The 21,465-nt window shown below is 42.3% G+C and overlaps 2 protein-coding genes across 5 annotated transcripts in view; one reads left to right on the top strand and one right to left on the bottom strand.

The window, feature by feature from the left end:
- Positions 1–10,726, bottom strand: part of TDRD1 (tudor domain containing 1) — a 55,906-nt gene extending 45,180 nt beyond the window's left edge. The window contains exon 1 of one of the 3 annotated variants that reach the window (XM_055560078.1): positions 10,097–10,726. The gene's annotated coding sequence lies outside the window, so the exon portion shown is untranslated. The remainder of the gene's footprint in view (positions 1–10,096) is intronic. The other 2 variants (XM_055560077.1, XM_055560076.1) reach the window with 2 other exon arrangements.
- Positions 10,727–17,738: 7,012 nt separating this feature from the next.
- CCDC186 (coiled-coil domain containing 186) overlaps positions 17,739–21,465 on the top strand; it is a 49,709-nt gene continuing 45,982 nt past the window's right edge. The window contains exon 1 of one of the 2 annotated variants that reach the window (XM_055560725.1): positions 17,739–17,950. The gene's annotated coding sequence lies outside the window, so the exon portion shown is untranslated. The remainder of the gene's footprint in view (positions 17,951–21,465) is intronic. The other variant, XM_055560727.1, reaches the window with a different exon arrangement.

The raw sequence follows: 21,465 nt of genomic DNA, 5'->3' as shown, positions 1-21,465 counted from the left end.
TGCATCTGTTGCTTTTAAAGATTTATCTGTGTGAGTGCTTGGCTGCAAGTAAGATACACATATTGTTGCAGAGAGCCTCTGAGAAACCTCTATCTAGATATTAGGCTGGCTTGTTGTTTTTCTATTACTCCTTGAGAATACTAAGTGCTCAGGGGAAGTTAAAAAAAAAGTGGAGAAACAATCTTATTTTGAAATACTGACCTATAGATTTGTCTTCAGCCTGCAGGCAAAATGTCTGCCTATCTTCCCAAAACAGCTCAGAAAGAAAAAAAAAAAAAAAAGGCCATAGACAGCCCAAACTGGTATGAGTAACAGCTAAATGTTATTTACATTACATTTTACATTTAAAGTCGCTCAGTCGTGTCCGTCTCCTTGCGACCCCATGGACTATACAGTCCATGGAATTCTCCAGGCCAGAATACTGGAGTGGGTAGCCTTTCCCTTCTCTAGGGGATCTTCCCAACCCAGAGATCAAACCCAGGTCTCCGCATTGCAATCCGCATTGTAGGCAGATTCTTTACCAGCTAAGCCATAAGGGAAGCCCAAGAATACTGGGGTGGGTAACGTTGTTTTAAATAGAAGATAAAGAAAGCAGAAAAATTCTCCCCCTTGGTGTCCTAAAACTGCTATCTCTGCTTTAAATCAGGCCTTGTTGTTGTCGTTCAGTTGCTAAGTCGGGTCTGACTCTTTTCGACCACATAGACCGTGGCCCATCAGGTTCTTCCATCCTCCACTATCTACCAGAGTTTGCTCAAATTCATGTCCACTGAATGACAACACAGGAAAGATAATGAAATTTTAAAAGAAAAGATATACACAAGCAGACTTCAAGGTGAGGGAACTCTCAGGGAACCAGGTCCTGGAAGATGCCTAACAAGGCCTGCAGATGGGCAGCTGTGCTGGGAGGCAGGTGTCAGGGAAAGCCTGCTGCTGCTGCTGCTAAGTCGCTTCAGTCGTGTCCGACTCTGTGCGACCCCATAGGCGGCAGCCCACCAGGCTCTGCCGTCCCTGGGATTCTCCAGGCAAGAACACTGGAGTGGGTTGCCATTTCCTTCTCCAATGCATTAAAGTGAAAAGTAAAAGTGAAGTCACTCAGTTGTGTCCGACTCTCAGTGATCCCATGGACTGCAGCCTACCAGGTTCCTCCGTCCATAGAAATTTCCAGGCAAGAGTACTGGAGTAGGGTGCCACTGCCTTCTCCACAGGGAAAACCTACCTGTAGCAAAAAGTACACTAAACTGAAGGATCAGGTTGAGAACTACAATGCTGGATGCAGTAAGAGAGAAATACTGTGAAACTACAAAAGGAAAAATAACTTCCAGGGGATACTGGGTGGGGAGATGAACAGTGAGTAACTAGACTCTGTGCAAAAAATATAAAGAACATCCAGTTAAATCATTAGGTCAACTACCACAAGGACAGAAACAGTGTGTAACTTCAAAACCCAACAGAGGGGAAAAATTCCAGTATGATAAAATGATAAATAGAAAACACCAAATAAGATGACCACACCAAGCCCAAGTAACCCAAGTATCAATGATTAAGTCTCAATTAAAAGAGAGATAGACCCAGGGAGAAAAATATCCAGATAGATAATATGCACAAAAGACATACATTAAACAAAATATACGGCAAGCTTGAAAATAAAAGGACTATAACATGTGCTATGCAGATAACCAAAATAAAGTTGGTCTGCTAATGATTAACAGCAAATAAAAGAACCTAAGGTAGAAAATATTCAGATAAAGGGAGATATTTTATACTGATAAAAGAAAACACTCCCAGGAGAGACAGCAGTGACATAGCCTTGAGATGTATCAATATAAAGTAAAAACTAAGTAAAGAGAAATTCAGCCTCTAAAAGGACACACAAGTTTTAGAAACATATTCAGTTCAGTTCAGTCACTCAGTCGTGTCTGACTCTCTGTGACGCCATGAATTGCAGCACGCCAGGCCTCCCTGTCCATCACCAACTCCCAGAGTTCACTCAGACTCACGTCCATCGAGTCAGTGATGCCATCCAGCCATCTCATCCTTTGTCGTCCCCTTCTCCTCCTGCCCCCAATCCCTCCCAGCATCAGAGTCTTTTCCAATGAGTCAACTCTTCGCATGAGGTGGCCAAAGTACTGGAGTTTCAGCTTTAACATCAGTCCTTCCAAAGAAATCCCAGGGCTGATCTCCTTCAGAATGGACTGGTTGGATCTCCTTGCAGTCCAAGGGACTCTCAAGAGTCTTCTCCAACACCACACTTCAAAAGCATCTATTCTTTGGTGCTCAGCCTTCTTCACAGTCCAACTCTCACATCCATACATGACCACAGGAAAACCATAGCCTTGACTAGACGGACCTTTGTTGGCAAGTAACGTCTCTGCTTTTGAATATGTTATCTAGGTTGGTCATACCTTTCCTTCCAAGGAGTAAGCGTCTTTTAATTTCATGGCTACAGTCACCATCTGCAGTGATTTGGGAGCCCCAAAAAATAAAGTCTGACACTGTTTCCACTGTTTCCCCATCTATTTCCCATGAAGTGATGGAACTGGATGCCATGATCTTTGTTTTCTGAATGTTGAGCTTTAAGCCAACTTTTTCACTCTCCTCTTTCACTTTCATCAAGAGGCTTTTTATTAGTTCCTCTTCACTTTCTGCCATAAGGGTGGTGTCATCTGCATATCTGAGGTTATTGATATTTCTCCTGGCAATCTTGATTCCAGCTTGTGCTTCTTCCAGCCCAGCGTTTCTCATGATGTACTCTGCATAGAAGTTAAATAAGCAGGGTGACAATATACAGCCTTGACGTACTCCTTTTCCTATTTGGAACCAGTCTGTTGTTCCATATCCAGTTCTAACTGTTGCTTCCTGACCTGCATACAGATTTCTCAAGAGGCAGGTCAGGTGGTCTGGTATTCCCATCTCTTTCAGAATTTTCCACAGTTTATTGTGATCCACACAGTCAAAGGCTTTGGCATAGTCAATAAAACAGAAATAGATGTTTTTCTGGAACTCTCTTGCTTTTTCCATGATCCAGCAGATGTTGGTAATTTGATCTCTGGTTCCTCTGCCTTTTCTAAAACCAGGTTGAACATCAGGAAGTTCACGTATTGCTGAAGCCTGGCTTGGAGAATTTTGAGCATTACTTTACTAGCGTGTGAGATGAGTGCAATTGTGCGGTAGTTTGAGCATTCTTTGGCATTGCCTTTCTTTGGGATTGGAATGAAAACTGACCTTTTCCAGTCCTGTGGCCACTCAACCATCAGTGATAAGATGCATTTTACTACCACAATGAAACTTGATCTAGTAGCGACCAATACAACCAAGAATATTCATTTTTTCCAACATTGAGATATACCAGACTACCAAGTCCACTTCATCTAACTCCAAAAGAAACTAGTACCATACATGCCACGTTCACTCACCACACTATACCAATCTCCATCTCAGAGTTTACTTCCCTGAAAAACCAGCATGCAAAACCCACAGTGGACAATGAAGGGTTTGGGTTTGGTTTTAGTTGTTTTTTTTTTTTCCCGCCGCACCCTGAGGCATGTGGGATCTTAGATCCCCAACCAGGGATCGAACTCATGCCCCTTGCGTTGGGAGCATGAGGTCTCAATCACTGAACTACCAGGGAAGTCCCTGTTTTAGTTTAAAAGTGGTAAAATATTACAAAGGAAATGATGGCAAGCCTGACTATAAGAACAATTAAAAGCTTACAAAAAATAGTAAAGAGATCAGGAAATAAGTATTAACTCAAAGATGACAAATTGGATACCTTTAAAAAGTGGGATAAACAGTAAAGAAACATCGAGACACTGTGGCTGACTGGCCCAAACACCACCTTTCTCCGCTGATTTGCCAGCCTGAGTTAGAGACAACATTGGCCATCATCAGAGTTCTCCTGAGTTGAGCTTCTTAGGAAGCTCTGTCCACTTCTGATGAATAGGGACAGATTCAGCTAGCAGGGTCTTTCACTCTTTTCTTCCGGGAACATAGACCTGAGGCCTGAAGATGTACCACCCACATCACAATGAGGAAGCAATAAGCATAATCAAGCAGCACAACTTTAGGACATTAGAGTAGAAAATAACCAGCCTGGTGCCCCTGGCAAAGGCTCTGACTCTAGCTCGGATCAGCCTATGCATAGACTTGCTGTGGCATCAGAAAAATAAACCTTTGGGTTTTCCCTCATTTGCAGCCCAAAGGATACAGATACCAATAAAATAAACGAGCAAGAGGTGTGAACGAAACGCAGAGGATGAAGATTACTTGATTAACATATGGGGTGGGGGGGGAACATTCAATCTCACTTTAACAAAAAAATTCAAATGGGAATACCTATGTATCACTTCCTACGCAGCATACATGTAAATAAAACTCAGTGATGAAAGGAATATAAATGAATATGTTCTGTCTGGGAAATAATTTGGAGATTTATATATGCATTTTGTTCTCTTGCATATATGTGTACATATATATATATATGCACATATACATACATAAACATATACATAATATATATTCTTAAAAATGTCCATAGCCACTCACCAGACAAATCTACTTCTAGAAATCATCCCACTGAAATAATTGTAAATATAAAAAAATACAGTATGTATAAATATTCATTTAAAATAGAAAAATAAAAATAAATTAATTAAATAAAATAGAAAAAAGAGAAAGTTAACTGTGATGCCTCTGCTGCTGCTGCTGCTAAGTCACTTCAGTCGTGCCCGACTCTTAGCGACCCTATGGACTGCAGCCCACCAGGCTCCTCCGTCCATGGGACTTTCCAGGCAGGAGTACTGGAGTGGGGTGCCATCGCCTTCTCTGGTGATGCCTCTACTAGATAGGATATTACACTACCATTTAGAATTTTAGTTTTCAGAAACACTGGAAAATATGTTAGAACAGCAAACAAAAAATCAGAAAAACACTGTTATTTAGTACAATAACTGCAAAATAAAAAAGAACAAAACTCCATGTAAAAAAGAAGAGTGAAATACATTAAATTTAAAATTTTAAATAACAGTGGTCTGGGGTGGGTAAGTTGACAAGAAAATCTTTTTCACTATTGTTTTCATTTTACAAATTATATTAAAGGATGAGTTACTTTTATATAAAAAGGTATTTTAAGGGTTAAAATAGCATTGCATGTTCAATTAAACCTTTTTCCTAAAGTGTGGTTAATTTTAAACCAAGTAAAAAATCACAGTAATACTTAAACCACAAAACTAGGGTACAGACAGCTTTTCAAGACACCACCGGGACCCTCAACATACAGTCTTTAACTCCTAAAATAGCATTCCTAACTTTCTCTTTATTCGGTAAGGCTGACAGTCAATCCACAACTCCTTACTACCCTGTACAGTTACCTAAAGACAGTTATTTTAAGCTGGTGCTGGAACCATGTCTTACTAAAAAATGAACAACAAAAACCCTTCTAATTTCCTGTAGCACCTACTGTGGTGTTTGGTATAAAGAGGCATTCAGAAGATAAGTGTGTGACAAAAACTAGCTAGCATGCCCTATTACACTGTCTTCCTGACAACCTGGACAGGACAGTTAAATTCACTGTCTGAAAATGTCATCTGACCATCCTGAACAGAGAATTATGAGCTTCCCTGGTGGCTCAGAGGTTCAAGCGTCTGCCTGAAATGCGGGAGACCTAGGTTCGATCCCTGGGTTGGGAAGATTCCCTGGAGAAGGAAATGGCAACCCACTCCAGTATTCTTGTCTGGAGAATCCCATGGATGGAGGAGCCTGGTGGGCTACAGTCCATGGGGTTGCAAAGAGTCGGACACGACTGAGCAACTTCACTTTCACTTTCAAACAGAGAATACATCATAGTATGAGATTTATTGAAATTTAATAGCAATAATTCATGTCTTAGCTCAACTCTTCCAAAGTCCAATAATTAATAAATACATATTGACTTTAGGAAGGATAACAGAATCAGTCTTAGACCTAATGTAAAAAGTTTAGTCTGCTTAGTGAAAGTTGCTCAGTCATGTCTGACTCCTTGCGACCCCACGGACTATACAGTCCATGGAATTCTCCAGGAAAGAATACTGGAGTGGGTAGCCTTTCCCTTCTCTAGGGGATCTTCCCAACCCAGGGACTGAACCCAGGTCTTCCACATTGAAGCAGCAAACAAAGAGGATTTAAGCTTAAAAGAAGCTCCACCTATGGTGGAATCTTTAGGTTAGAATTTAGGTTCACTTGCCTCACCCAATTTAGGAATTTTCATTCCAACCCCCAGGGTAAACAGACATCTAGACCTGTCTTATAACTAGAGGCTTCTAACATCCTTTAATTTTGGACAGCCAACTGTACTGCACACGTCTCTGTAAAAGTATTCTCTTCCCAACTGACCACTGACTCCTGTTCTGACCCCAACCTTTCAAACATCTGAAATGGGCACCACGTCCACTTTCCTCCAGGTCCTTCACCAGCTGAGGATCTGCCAGACCTCCCACAATTTAGCACTTTCTCTAGTTCATGAACAACCCATACACAGACAGGACTCTCCTAAAAGCACAGGATTCCAGATGTGGGCTGACGAATGGTCAACAGGAGAATCGTGCTGTCCCCGACTCTGAAAACCACTTTCGCCCATGCTCCAGCTTTTGGAGGAAGTAGGATTACTGTGAGCACACATACAGAGCCATCTAAAATCTTTTGGAAATCAATTTTTTTTTTTAATGTGTAATTATCCTACCACGCAACTGCCTTTTTTCTTCTGATTTATAAGTTCTATGAACTTTAACACATATATAGATTTATGTAACCACCACAACTGGGATACACAACAGGCTTTTAAAGCTGAATTTCAACATTACGAAACAACGAGAATATGCAAGTATCTTCGTTTGGCTTCATCCTGGGTCAATCACGGGGGCATAACTGAATATGGAGTCAATGGGCCCTGTACCATAATGCTGTGCTTCCCAACCTTGGGTTGCAAACTTCCAATATATGTAGGCACAGATATTGCTTTTCAGGTCATAATACCTCGAGGACTGCCTAACCTCACCCAGTTTTAAAGTAAGTAGTTCCTCCATATAAAATCCACTATTTTTTTTTACACGCTACTGGTGATGAACACTAGAAATTTATAATCATCCTCAAATCCACAGTAAATAGTTTAGTTGTTTCCTTAGCCAACACAAGAGGTTAATTAGAAAGATTCCCAAATTTCTTTAAGGAATCACCAATGATGGAAAAAGGAAGAGAGTTCCAGAAAAACATCTATTTCTGCTTTATTGATACGCCAAAGCCTTTGACTGTGTGGATCACAATAAACTGGAAAATTCTTCAAGAGATGGAAATACCAGACCACCTGACCTGCCTCTTGAGAAACCTGTGTGCAGGTCAGGAAGCCACAGTTAGCACTGGACATGGAACAACAGACTGGTTCCAAATAGGAAAAGGAGGACGTCAAGGCTGTATATTGTCACCCTGCTTATTTAACTTCTATACAGAGTACATCATGAGAAATGCTGGGCTGGAAGAAGCACAAGCTGGAATCAAGATTGCCAGGAGAAATATCAATAACCTCAGATATTCAAATGACACCACCCTTATGGCAGAAAGTGAAGAGGAACTAAAGAGCCTTTTGATGAAAGTGCAAGTGGAGAGTGAAAAAGTTGGCTTAAAGCTCAACATTCAGAAAACGAAGATCATAGCATCCGGTCCCATCACTTCATGGGAAATAGATGGGGAAACAGTGGAAACAGTGACAGACTATTTTTGGGGGGCTCCCAAATCACTGCAGATGGTGACTGCAGCCATGAAATTAAAAGACGCTTACTCCTTGGAAGGAAAGTTATGACCAACCTAGATAGCATATTCAAAAGCAGAGACATTACTTTGCCAACAAAGGTCCGTCTAGTCAAGGCTATGGTTTTTCCAGTGGTCATGTATGGATGTGAGAGTTGGACTGTGAAGAAAGCTGAGTGCCAAAGAATTGATGCCTTTGAACTGTGGTGTTGGAGAAGACTCTTGAGAGTCCCTTGGACTGCAAGGAGATCCAACCAGTCCATTATAAAGCAGATCAGTCCTGGGTGTTCTTTGGAAGGACTGATGCTGAAGCTGAAACTCCTAATACTTTGGCCACCTCATGCGAAGAGTTGACTCATTGGAAAAGACTCTGATGCTGGGAGGGATTGGGGGCCAGAGGAGAAGGGGACGACAGAGGATGAGATGGCTGGATGGTATCACCAACTCGATGGACATGAGTTTGACTGAACTCCAGGAGTTGGTGATGGACAGGGAGGCCTGGTGTCCTGCGATTCATGGGGTCGCAAAGAGTCAGACGCGAATGAGTGACTGAGCTGAACTGAACTGATGTAATAAAAGAGCAGTGGAATGAAAGTAACTAACTTCTGCAGCTCTATAGGCAAATATAAGGCCTTGGTTTTGTGTTGTCTTTTAGACAACACAAACTGATGGCACAAACTGATATCATTAAGACTGGACACACCTTCAAGGGTAAAAACTTTATTTCCTTAGAATTCTGCAACCCCTCCCCTATGAAGCCAGGAGCATCCCAGGATACACTGCAATCCGTGACATAAGGTCTCTCCTCTCTTCAGGACACCACAGCCAAGAGGTGAGAGTAAATTCACAGTGTGCTGTGCTTAATCGCTCAGTTGTTTCTGACCCTTTGTCAACCTGGACTGCAGCCTACCAGACTCCTCTGTCCATGGGATTCTCCAGACAAGAATACTGGAGTGGGTTGCCATGTCCTCCTCCAGGGGATCTTCCTAACCCAGGGATGGAAGCATTGCAGGCGGATTCTTTATGGTCTGAGCCACGAGGGAGCTAAATACCAAAAGTGCGTGCAGCAGATAACTCACTTTTCCCCTTTTCTGTTTGCTTTTGTCTTCCTGGTAACCCCTTGCATTCAGAGAGAATGGCTACCCAAAGGAAACATTCAACTTTTCAAGTTCTGAAGCTCAACGGTTCCACAGGAACATGAGCTTTAAAGTCTGTCAGATACAAGTCTGAGCAGTTTCATCTTCTCATTCAGTATGCTAGCTCAGGCAAATCACTTCATCTTTCTAGGATTCAGTGACTGTAAAGTCTAGCCAGCAGCAGTAACTTCCTCATAATATCTAATCATGAGGATTAAACGTGAGGCTATATGTCAACCACCTAGCAACGCGGCAGGTGCTTACTAAACCCATAAAAGGCAGCTATTATTTTTACTTTACTTTTGTAGCACTCCCACACTCAAAGAATTTCTTCTACTCCTGCGGAATTAGTTTGCACCCTGAAGAGAGAAATAATTTGAGAATTCAAGTAGTCCTATTTCTTTATTCCCACAGAGAAGGAAAGAAGACATGAGAAGGTTTAGTAACTCTCCAAACCCACAAGGACCAGCGCCCTTACACAGTTGAGATGAAAATTCAGGTCATGTTCCTAGGCCTCGCAATTGTGCATTCAATACCTGGATGGCTCAACAAGGCAACCAGAGGCATGTTCCTTAATTCCAGAGGCCAAAAAGACAAGTGTATTTATAGCAGGGCCTGAGTACCAAGAAAAGCGACTGGCACACCGCACACACGCTACAGACACGTGTTAAACGAACCAGGGTTGCCTCACCTATATCTAAGCAAATGCTGCAGTGCACCTTCCTTTTACAGGAGGTAGGAAGGGGGCGGGGGGTAAAATCTAAAAAATATTCTTTGCACTATAGCAAGTCAAATTCTCCTAGAAGGAGAAAGGGGTACTTTAAGGGGATGCAAGTGGAGGTTTGCACTCTGGAGAGTCACGCCTGGAAGTATGAACTATTTTCCAAACCTGCTGCAAGTCCCCCCTTACGTCCAAAGTTCAACTCTCACATCTCTCGCCCCTCCCCCCAGTATGGGATCTTCCCCCACCAAAACCTCCCACCCCAGACGTGCCTTCCCCGCCCAAGCTCCCAGGACCTCTCCAACCTTCGATATTCTCTCCACCTCCAGGCCCCTGGTACCCGCTCAACGCCCGACCTCAACGCCCGACCCCAACGTCCAGCGCCCAACGTCCGGCCCCCAACGACCGAAGTCCCGCAGCCTTCATGCAGCCCCTTTCGCTCCCCCGTGCGCATGGGAACCCCGACCTGGAAAAAGGCAAAAGGGCTGTGGATCCGACCCGTCTCTGAAGCCTCGTAGTGGTGGCGGCGTCTGCCCGTGCCAGGAGCCCTGCCGCCCAGTTGCGCACCCTGAGCTCACCTCGCTCCGGACGCCCAGCCGGCTCTCCTGGCGCCAGGGTGGCGCCTGCGCAGTCCACGCCCAAGTGCTCACGCTGCGTCCACGTGCACCCTCCGCGTGCATGCGGAGGCGTGCTCAGGCCCTGGTGGTGCAACTTTGTGGGGGCTGGTACAAAGGCTGCGGGCTCAGGGCAATCCTCTGAGGAAACATAGGTACCTACTGTTCCAGCTTCTAGATAGGAGTCGCTGGAAACTCCAAAGGCAAAGATGCAGACTTTGTCTCCTCAAAGGTCACTTGGGTCATATTAACCACTTAAAGTCTTAAAAAAGGTTTTCAAATCAATCCCTGCTTCTGTGAGCTTGCGGAAAGTAGGTACACGTGATCACAGTTTGCCCTGAGAGCACTTCATTATAGGTTGATGTTGCTCAAAGAAAAACATTTGTAAACTTGACTTTTTAAACGATGACTTTCACAAAAAATTCAGAAGAAAAACGTTACTTGTATGTACCAATCACCCAGTTCCAATAGTATCTATTTAGGTCTGTCTTGTCTGCATCAGTCAGTATCCCACTGATGCAACAATCTCCCTTGATTGAAGCAAATTCCTACTTGTATACTGTTTTCTTTTTCAGTTCAGTTCAGTCGCTCAGTCGTGTCTGACTCTTTGCGACCCCATGAATTGCAGCACCCCAGGCCTCCCTGTCCATCACCAACTCCCGGAGTTCACTCAAACTCATGTCCATCGAGTTGGTGCTGCCATCCAGCCATCTCATCCTCTGTTGTCCCCTTCTCTGGCCCCCAATCCCTCCCAGCATCAGAGTCTTTTCCAATGAGTCAACTCTTCGCATGAGGTGGTCAAAGTACTGGAGTTTCAGCTTTAGCATTAGTCCTTCCAAAGAACACCCAGGACTGATCTGCTTTAGAATGGACTGGTTGGATCTCCTTGCAGTCCAAGGGACTCTCAAGAGTCTTCTCCAACACCACAGTTCAAAAGCATCAATTCTTTGGCGCTCAGCTTTCTTCACAGTCCAACTCTCACATCCATACATGACCACTGGAAAAACCATAGCCTTGACTAGATGGACCTTTGTTGGCAAAGTAATGTCTCTGCTTTTGAATATGCTATCTAGGTTGGTCATAACTTTCCTTCCAAGGAGTAAGTGTCTTTTAATTTCATGTCTGCGGTCACCATCTGCAGTGATTTTGGAGCCCCAAAAAATAAAGTCTGACACTGTTTCCCCATCTATTTCCCATGAAGTGATGGGACCAGATGCCATGATCTTTGTTTTCTGAATGTTGAGCTTTAAGCCAACTTTTTCACTCTCCACTTTCACTTTTATCAAGAGGCTTTTTAGTTCCTCTCCACTTTCTGCCATAAGGGTGGTATCATCTGGATATCTGAGGTTATTGATATTTCTCCTGGCAATCTTGATTCCAGCTTGTGCTTCTTTAAGCCCAGCATTTCTCATGATGTACTCTGTATAGAAGTTAAATAAGCAGGATGACAATATTCAGCCTTGACGTCCTCCTTTTCCTATTTGGAACCAGTCTGTTGTTCCATGTCCAGTTCTAACTGTGGCTTCCTGACCTGCACACAGGTTTCTCAAGAGGCAGGTCAGGTGGTCTGGTATTCCCATCTCTTTCAGAATTTTCCACAGTTTATTGTGTTCCACACAGTCAAAGGCTTTGGCATAGTCAATAAAGCAGAAATAGATGTTTTTCTGGAACTCTTTTGCTTTTTCCATGATCCAGCAGATGTTGGCAATTTGATCTCTGGTTCCTCTGTCTTTTCTAAAACCAGCTTGAACATCTGGAAGTTCACGGTTCACATATTGCTGAAGCCTGGCTTGGAGAATTTTGAGCATTACTTTACTAGTGTGTGAGATGAGTGCAATTGTGCAGTAGTTTAAGCATTCTTTGGCATTGCCTTTCTTTGGGATTGGAATGAAAACTGACCTTTTCCAGTCCTGTGGCCACTGCTGAGTTTTCCAAATTTTCTGGCATATTGAGTGCAGCACTTTCACAGCATCATCATGTTTCAGGATTTGAAACAGCTCAACTGGAATTCCATCACCTCCACTAGCTTTGTTTGTAGTGATGCTTTCTAAGGCCCACTTGACTTCACATTCCAGGATGTCTGGCTCTAGGTGAGTGATCACACCATCTTGATTATCTGGGTCGTGAAGCTCTTTTTTGTACAGTTCTTCTGTGTATTCTTGCCACCTCTTCTTAATATCTTCTGCTTCTGTTAGGTCCATACCATTTCTGTCCTTTATTGAGCCCATCTTTGCATGAAATGTTCCCTTGGTATCTCTAATTTTCTTGAAGAGGTCTCTAGTCTTTCCCATTCTGTTTTTTTCCTCTATTTCTTTGCATTGATCACTGAGGAAGGCTTTCTTATCTCTCCTTGCTATTCTTTGGAACTCTGTATTCAGATGCTTATATCTTTTTCCTTTTCTCCTTTGCTTTTTGCTTCTCTTCTTTTCACAGCTATTTGTAAGGCCTTCCCAGACAGCCATTTTGCTTTTTTCATTTCTTTTCCATGAGGATGGTCTTGATCCCTATCTCCTGTACAATGTCACAAACCTCCATCCATAGTTCATCAGGCACTCTATCAGATCTAGTGCCTTAAATCTATTTCTCACTTCCACTGTATAATCAAAAGGGATTTGATTTAGCTCATACTTGAATGGTCTAGTCGTTTTCCCTACTTTCTTCAATTTAAGATCTTTATTTTTAGAACAGTTTTAGGAGAATAAGTGGATTCAGAAGACTATGGAGAATTCCCACATAAGCTAAATTGTTTCCCCTACAATTAACATCCTAGTAGAATACATCTGTTACAATTAAGGATCCACTAGGACTTCCCTGGTAGCTCAGAGGGTAAAGAAACTGCCTGCAATGTGGAAGACCTAGGTTCCATCCCTGGGTTGGGAAGATCCGCTGGAGAAGGAAAGGGACAACCCATCCCAGTATTCTGCTGGAGAATCCCATGGACAGAGTAGCCTGGCCAGCTACAGTCCATGGGGTTGCAGAGAGTCCGAGGCAACTAAGCACAAGGATCCAATACTCATGCATTATTAGAGTCCATGCTTTATAGAGAATGTTTAAGTTTTTACCTATTGTCCTTTTTCTCAGCACGGGTCCCATTCAGGATAACACACATCATTTAGTTGTCTTGTCTCCTCAGGCAGTTTTTCAGTCCCTGGTTTTGATGGTCTTCATGGCCTCCAGGGGTATTGGTGAGACATTTTTGTAGGATGTCCCACTGATGGAATTTGTCTGATGTTTTCTCATAATAACAGGGTAGTTATTAGAAAGACTACAGAGGTAAAGTGTTATTTCTGTAGCATCACATCAAGCATTCTTTGAACGTGACAGTTGCTATTTTTTGTGATCACCTGGCTAGTATTTGTCAGGTTTCTCTACTATAAAGTTATTCTTTTTTCCCTTCCTTTATGTCGTGAACACACAGTCATTTTGTGCAGTCTACATCTAAACAAAGGGAATTATGTTCCCCTTCCTTAAAAGTAGAGTGCCTACAGAAATCGTTTGAAATTTTTTTGCATGGGAGATTTGTCTCTCCTCTTCAATTTACTAATATATTCAATCATCAGTCAGTTCAGTCACTCAGTTGTGTCCGACTCTTTGTGACCCCATGGACTGCAGCACACCAGGCTTCCCTGTCCATCACCAACTCCCAAAGCTTACTCAAACTCATATCCATCGAGTCAGTGATGCCATCCAACCATCTCATCCTCTGTTGTCACCTTCTCCTCCCGCCTTCATCTTTCCCAGCATCAGGGTCTTTTCCAGTGAGTCAGTTCTTCACATCAGGTGGTCAAAGTATTGGGGTTTCGGCTTCAGCATCAGTCCTTCCAATGAACATTCAGGGCTGATTTCCTTTAGGATAGACTGGTTGGGTCTCCTTGCTGTCCAAGGGACTCTCAAAAGTCTTCTCCAACATCCAAGTTCAAAAGCATCAATTCTTTGGCACTCAGCTTGCTTTATAGTCCAACTCTCACATGCATACATGACCACTGCAAAAACCATAGCTTTGACTAGACAGACCTTTGTTGGCAAAGTACTATCTCTGCTTTTTAATACGCTGTCTAGGTTGACCATAGCTTTCCTTCCAGGAGTAAGCATCTTTTAATTTCATGGCTGCAGTCATCATCTGCAGTGATTTGGGAGCCCCAAATAATAAAGTCTCTCACTGTTTCCACTTTTCCCCTGTTTCCCCATCTATTTGCCATGAAGTAATGGTACTGGATGCTATAATCTTAGTTTTCTGAATGTTGAGCTTTAAGCCAACTTTTTCACTCTGCTCTTTCACTTTGATCAAGAGGCTCTTTAGTTCTTCACTTTGTGCCATAAGGGTGGTGTCATCTGCATATCTAAGGTTATTGATACTTCTCTTGGCAATCTTGATTCCAGCTTGTGCTTCATCCAGCCCAGCATTTCTCATGATGTATTCTGCATATAAATTAAATAAGCAGGGGGACAATATACAGCCTTGACATACTCCTTTCCCGATTTGGAACCAGTCTGTTGTTCCATGTCCAGTTCTAACGGTTGCTTCTTGACCTGCATACAAACTTCTCAGGAAGCAGGTCAGGTGGTCTGGTATACCCAGTTCTTTCAGAATTTTCCACAGTTTGTTGTGATCCACATAGTCAAAGGTTTTGGCACAGTCAATAAAGCAGAAGTAGATGTTTCAATCATATTCAGTCATACATACATCAATAGAGACTCAGATATTCATTTTATGCTCTGGGTTATAATCCAACACTCCTTTATTTCCTTGCTCAAATTGTTCCAACTTTGACTATTGGCAACTCTTTCAGTTATGTTTTGTTCTTCTTTGACATACCCCCATCAATGTGGGGTTGTTTTTATTTTTTGAAGCATGTTCTTTCTTTCTGGTATATTGTATCTTTACATCCATATGTATTTAAGTAGGTATCTTTAAAAGATTTTAACTTCTGAAAAACATCACCCAAATTTATCCCATCTTTAAAAATAATTTCATAATATCATAAAGTTAGTATTTAAAATTTCTGAGGTAGTCTCGAATGACTTTTAATAGGTATGGTCAAATCAGATCCTATATTTGCATTCAGTGATGTATTTTAAAAAGAGATTTCTCTTTTAATCTTTTCATCTTCTTGCAAGTTACACATTGAAGGAATGGCAGTTTTCCTCACAATTTTGTTGATTACATTCTCTCTGGCAAGAACACCTCCCAGGTGGTATTGTGTTCCTCTGTTGATTCACTCAGAAGACACTTAACATCTAGTCATTTCTCTTTGGGGGATATACACTCTAAAGTTTCCAGCCAGCTTTCCATAGGATTCTGGATTCACTGGTGATCATTATCTAGATACATTATTTCATTGAAAGTGAAAGTGTTAGTCACTCGGTGTCCCACTCTTTGTGACGCCATGGACCGTAGCCCCCGGGGCTCATCTGCCCATGCAATTTTCCACAAGAACACTGGAATGGGTTGCCATTCGCATATCCAAAGGATCTTCCTGATCCAGGGATTGAACCCAGGTCTCCTGCATTGCAGGCAGATTCTTTACCATCTGAGTTACCAGAGAAGTGTTTCCAAAATAATTATAGTCTTTTTCTCTGCATGTGTTACCTGAAAGTCCATAAAGAAGAATTTTCTCATGTCAACTATTTGAGATTCAGTTTGTAACAGAAAAGGCAGGATGTTTGATTTTTTTATTAGTTTTCAAAATGTGATGATTTATTGGCATCCTCCAAAGGTGACCAATACCATTTAAAAAAAATCAACACACTCATTAATTTTTAAACAGGTAGATTTGTCTCATTTGCTGTTACTTTTAAAAGCTAAAATTGTCTTCTATGGGGAACACCTTTAAATTGGCTCAAATCTTTTTGACACAACTCCTTTGATCTTTACTTTCTGGTATAACCAAAATATCCTAAATTTTCTTGTACATTTCTTGCTTTGTAGATTTAGCCCTTGGGTTCCTAGAGGAGCCTAGGTTACTTTTAGTGGGAAATTACATTTAGAGATGATTGGACAATTGGGGTGTCCATTGGGTTGATCATTATTCTAGACCTTTTCAGTAGACAGCCTTTTTTTTTCTTTTTAATGGAAATGAAATGTACCATGAGTTCATGCCGATGTTTCTAATTTCAAATTTACTAATTCATACTGATGTTTCTAAATTCAAATTTAGAATTGCAGTGTTTTTTTACACTTAACTTCTTTGATTTTTATATTTGTATTTCCTTTCTCCAATATTGAAAATCTTGATTCCAAGGATTACATACATGCTTTATACTACTATAGTTCAGAAATAACAGTGTCAATATTACTGCCAATAAGCATACTGAAAAAGCTTAATGTTTCTTTTATATTTTTCCCCTTGGAATAACATCTCAAAAGGAATGCTTGGTGAAACACTCCAGTATTCTTGCTGGGAAATCCCATGGACAGAGAAGCCTGCTGGGCTTGGGCTGCAGTCCATGAGATCTCAGAGTCTGACGCAACTGAGTGACTAAACAACAGGAATGTTTGGTAAATTTATTGCTTAAAAGTCATTTATTTACTGTCACACTTTAACTGCATAATGTGTTTTAACTAATATCTTCATTTAAGGAGGGAGGTGCCATTTCCTGTTGGAAAGAGGAATAGAGTTACACAGTGTTGAATGTTTTTCAAGTGAGACTTTTTGTTTTGGGGGTTTTGTTCTTTCAGTCATGAGTTGTGCAGTAAGAAGTCTTAAGTCAAAGAGCAGCACTAAACTGGGCAGAGTAGGTTTGCAAAACCTCCAGACTGAAACTGCTCACCTTCTCCGGACGTGATTATGCAACTGTATTCAGTATACGTTTCCCCCGCCCAGTACACTATATATATATAGACATATATATAGCTAATTATTGAGCAGCACTGGCGTGCCAAACCCCCCTTTGCGTGCTAGGGTGATGACACTTCCCGTGCTCAAGGCTCACAGTCGGGTACTAGAGAGGAACGCACCAACAGTTTATTATTAAACAATAGCAGTAGGTGCCAAGCGGTAGGCATGAATGCGGTGTTATGGAAACCCCCAGGGCCTCTCCCAGAGATGAACTGTCTGAGGGTCAGGTAGGCAGCTCCTGCTGACTCCGCCCACGTCAGGTGCAAGACTAACGCATCAGAGCTGGGAGGTCACAATTTCAAATTCTCTTTATGTCCCTGAGTAAGATGAGTAGGGGCCAAAGGGTGAAGAGGGATCAGCTCCAAGGATCGCGTCCTACAGGAAGCAATAACCTACTTGGATCGGGGAGGGGCGTGAGAGGTAGGGCCGGACTAGCTAGGCAGAACAGCTGGCTCGCCAGGATGGCCAAGGGGTGGCGAGTTCCGAAGACGAAGTGCCCTGGAAGGACGCTCGCCGAGCTGGAGACAGAGGAGCGTCGGCCCCGCCCACTGCAGACAGGTTCCCCAGGCCCAAGGTGCGTTGCGTCACGACGCCTTCGCCTCGTTGATTGGCTCCTCCAAGGAGCCCCGCCTCCTCAGCTGTAGCCGGGCCGGCTTCGGCGTCGCCGCCATCTTTGTTGATGTGTCAGCTCCGCGGGAGCTTGGAGCAGCCGCGGCGGAGGGAGCGTGCTTTTGGCTCTGTTCCCACCGCTGTCCCCACCGCCCCCGCACTTCCAGGTCTGCGGGGCCCCTCTATGGAGAAGTTGATTCCTGAGCGGTAGTTCCAGCAGCTTCTTTAGGGGTGTGGCCTGAGGCTCGGATCAGTGGGGTAAGTACCCTAGAGGGGCGCCCGGGGAGGACCCGGGAGTCGCGGTGGCGGCGCGGCGGGCTTCCCACCTCCTGCGCCATCCTGCACGTTCCGGGGCGGCTCCCTGGCCTGGCTTCTCGAGGGAGTTAGGTGAGCGCTGGGGAAGGAGTTCCCTCCTCTGTCTGCCTCCCGGCCGTCAGTCCCGGGCCGCCGGGGCCGGAGGCGGCGGAGGGGTCGCAGGGGCCCGTGGGGGCCGCGCCTCCTGAGAGGTCCGTAGAGAGCGGCAGAACTTAGGCCGCTGGCCGGGTCTCCCCGTGTGTACAACAGCTAAGCCCCACCTGCACGGCACCCCTCATGGACTCAGAGTCTGTTTCTCCTTTCCTCTCCAAGTTGTCTGTGTTCGTGTTTCGTGTTTACTGTAGTGACTTTAAACCCTTTTCCAAACACTTCCATTGCTGTGATTTTAAGCAATTTTAGAGACGATTCTTTGGGATCGTGGTTATGAGCGAAATCGTTCTTGGTATTTATATTGCCTCCCCCCCCCGCCCCCGCCAAGGACATCAAGGCTTTTGATAAATCTTGGTTGCTAAGGATCAGATTTCAAATTTATGTGTCTGTCAAACCTGTAAAATGGTAACCCCCCTTCTACATGTCCCCTTGTAGCAATCTTGGGGAACAGTGCAGGTATAATTATTGATCGCCTGTTAACAATGGAAGAACTTTAGCTAATTTTTACATCTTGATTTTGCTTAGAGGAAAGAGGCCTGGATTTGAAACATCTGGGTTATCTTCGACTTGATGATCTTGTTACCTCCGAGAGTTACGTAGTATAGTAATGCCGGGCAGCCCCAGGCGTTTGGCAGTTTTCTCTGTGTCTACCTGTGTAATCTACCTTTCGTGCCTACCTTTTTTAATTTCTTCTAAAATGATAGGTTGGGAGTTTTTCTGAGGACAATATGTGGCAAATCAGTGAAAGTGTTTCAAGAGGTATGCTGGCAGTCGCTCAAAAACAAACAAAAAAACACAACAAAAATTGTAAGTGTTTAGGTATGCTTGTGGGTGTAGCCTTCCGGACTGCTAACTACACCTTCATATTTGCAGAGTGTGGGAGAGATTAAGGTGTGAGAGATGTTAATAGTAAAACCGACCATCCGCTTGTGTATCTTCTCTATTCAGCTACTTTCAAATTCCTTATCCATCATTGTACAAAAATAGAAAACAGTGAAGATTGGTTTTGTTTTTCTTTTTCTCTTTTTTCCTTCCTTTTTGGTCCTTTCCTATTATTTTAAATTCACTGGAAGATACTGAGTGATTCACAAACTTTGCAGTATAAAGAATTAAAACCCCTTGTTACATTGTAATGGGCGGGCATGTATAATCACCAAAGATTCTACCTGGAAATGCCTGGCTTACATTATATTGGTTTTATTCTTTTTAAGACCTTTTCTTATTCATAATACCTGCATATAAATTCAGAGGTTCCTTTAAACAGTGGAGATTCCATAGAGTATCATTGGTATTTCAGAGTCTTGTTTATTGCTAACAAGCAAGCAGTGGTGGAGCACAGTAACCGACCTTTAACCTTTTAGTCCCTTCAACCATAAACTAAAGAGTTGTTCTTTGATGCTATTCAGTGACAGCATAGCTAATGAGGATTGCTTAGTATAGTCTATTTAAAACCATCTATTTACAAATGATGCAGCCTTTATTTAGAGATTTAGAAAAAATCACTTTTTCCTTTGAAGAATGACTAATAATCTGTACTAGTTTTTCAAATTCATCTTAACAATTTCAAGTTAAAGACTCCTTAACCTGAAGTTATGTTTCTTTCACAAAGTTTAGATTTGTTTTTTTACCTCTTATCTCTAGTTTTAAATAATTAAAGCTGATTCTTGAATTTCTTATAAACATGTCACTGGGCTTACTGTGTTGGGAATATTATGTTCAGTGTCATTTCGGGGCAACCTTGGGAGCATCAGTTCAGTTCAGTCGCTCAGTAGTGTCTGACTTCTTGCCACCCCATGAACTGCAGCACTCCAGGCTTCCCTGTCCGTCACTAACTACCCGAGCTAACTCAGACTCATGTCCATTGAGTCGGTGATGCCATCCAACCATCTTGTCCTTTGTCATCCCCTTCTCCTCCCACCTTCAATCTTTCCTAGTATCAGGGTCTTTGCAAATGGGTCAGTTCTTTGCATCTGGTGGCCAAAGTATTGGAATTTCAGCTTCAGCATCAGTCCTTCCAATGAATATTCAGGACTGATTTCCTTTGGGATAGGAGCATAGATAACTTAAATTTGCTGTAATCTTATTATATCAGAAGCCACCTTTCAACTTTATTTCTCAGCTACTGAGATTTTAAAAATCTATTTGGGCTAAGAAGTAAACAAAAGAAGTACTGATGTGAAGGGGCAAAGACAGAAAGTAGAAATCAAACCCAGCAAAGTGTCAATTGGATTGTGAGTACAGTTGCCTGTCGTTAAGAAACACGAACTATTCACCTGCTTCAGAGATGATCGTGTCATAGCTAATAATTTAATTTTTTGGTAAATTGCATTGTACCAAATTAACCAAGCCCAGGCCAAAGGTGGCTTCAAAATATAAACATTAACCAGAACTTCTTAATATAAGGCAGACTTAAAACTTACCTTTTTTAAAATTTTTTTAGGTTATTAGCTAGTCCCATTTTGAAAAGGAAACTGTAGGTCAACCCTGCCCACCTGTTTTTTTGTTTTTTATTTTTTAGTTTTTAGGTTTTTTGGGGGGGAAATTAGCTGAAAATACTTTTCGTGTTTTCTTAGAGTCATTGAAGTTTTTTTGGTGAGGTCTATACAAGGAGCTTCTAGATGAGATTTCTATGCTAATAACTTTTCTGATTTAAAAGTTACTGTAAGAGATATATAAAATTCCATGGATCTAAAATACCAAACTGATAATATGACATATAACTTGTAATGTGATATATGATGTGGCTGCTTTGCTGCTTTTTCCTGGAGTCTTGACGGACCGTAATTTCTCTTGTTATCGTATCACAGGTTTTCGTACTGTTTGTGGGGGTGAGTGTCCTGCTGCATCTATTGCCCTGAGTCTTTTCACCATCTTTTTCTGTGTGTTATAGTATACATACTGTGAAATTCTGAATGCCCTGACCCATGGGTGCAAAGCTAAACAAAGCCCTACAGGGATAATTGACCTTGGCCTCATATGATACACTTTTTAAACTAATGGACAAAGAGCTAGTGATGTGTTTCACAAGGAAACGCAGTAAAGTTGAATTTTACCAAAAAGCTCATTTACAGTGTGACTACTTTACAAATAAATCTTCCTTTTGATAGAACTAGTCTAGAGTTCTTTGAAATAACAAGCTCAGGTTTTAGTCTTTTAAGAGTAGAATTAGGTTCGCTGTGTATAAACTTTGGTGTCAGATATTTTCATTACGTGAAACGAAGTTTTATGTCTCTGGTATGGGTTCTTTTCTGTTCATTATTCTGTGTTTTAAAACTTTATCCAGGAAAGTATTTATATTTTGTAGTTCA

Source organism: Bubalus kerabau, chromosome 22 (assembly GCF_029407905.1).
Source record: "Bubalus kerabau isolate K-KA32 ecotype Philippines breed swamp buffalo chromosome 22, PCC_UOA_SB_1v2, whole genome shotgun sequence".
In the NCBI taxonomy this organism is placed as follows: domain Eukaryota; kingdom Metazoa; phylum Chordata; class Mammalia; order Artiodactyla; family Bovidae; genus Bubalus; species Bubalus kerabau.
This window is presented reverse-complemented; position numbering and strand designations above follow the sequence as displayed.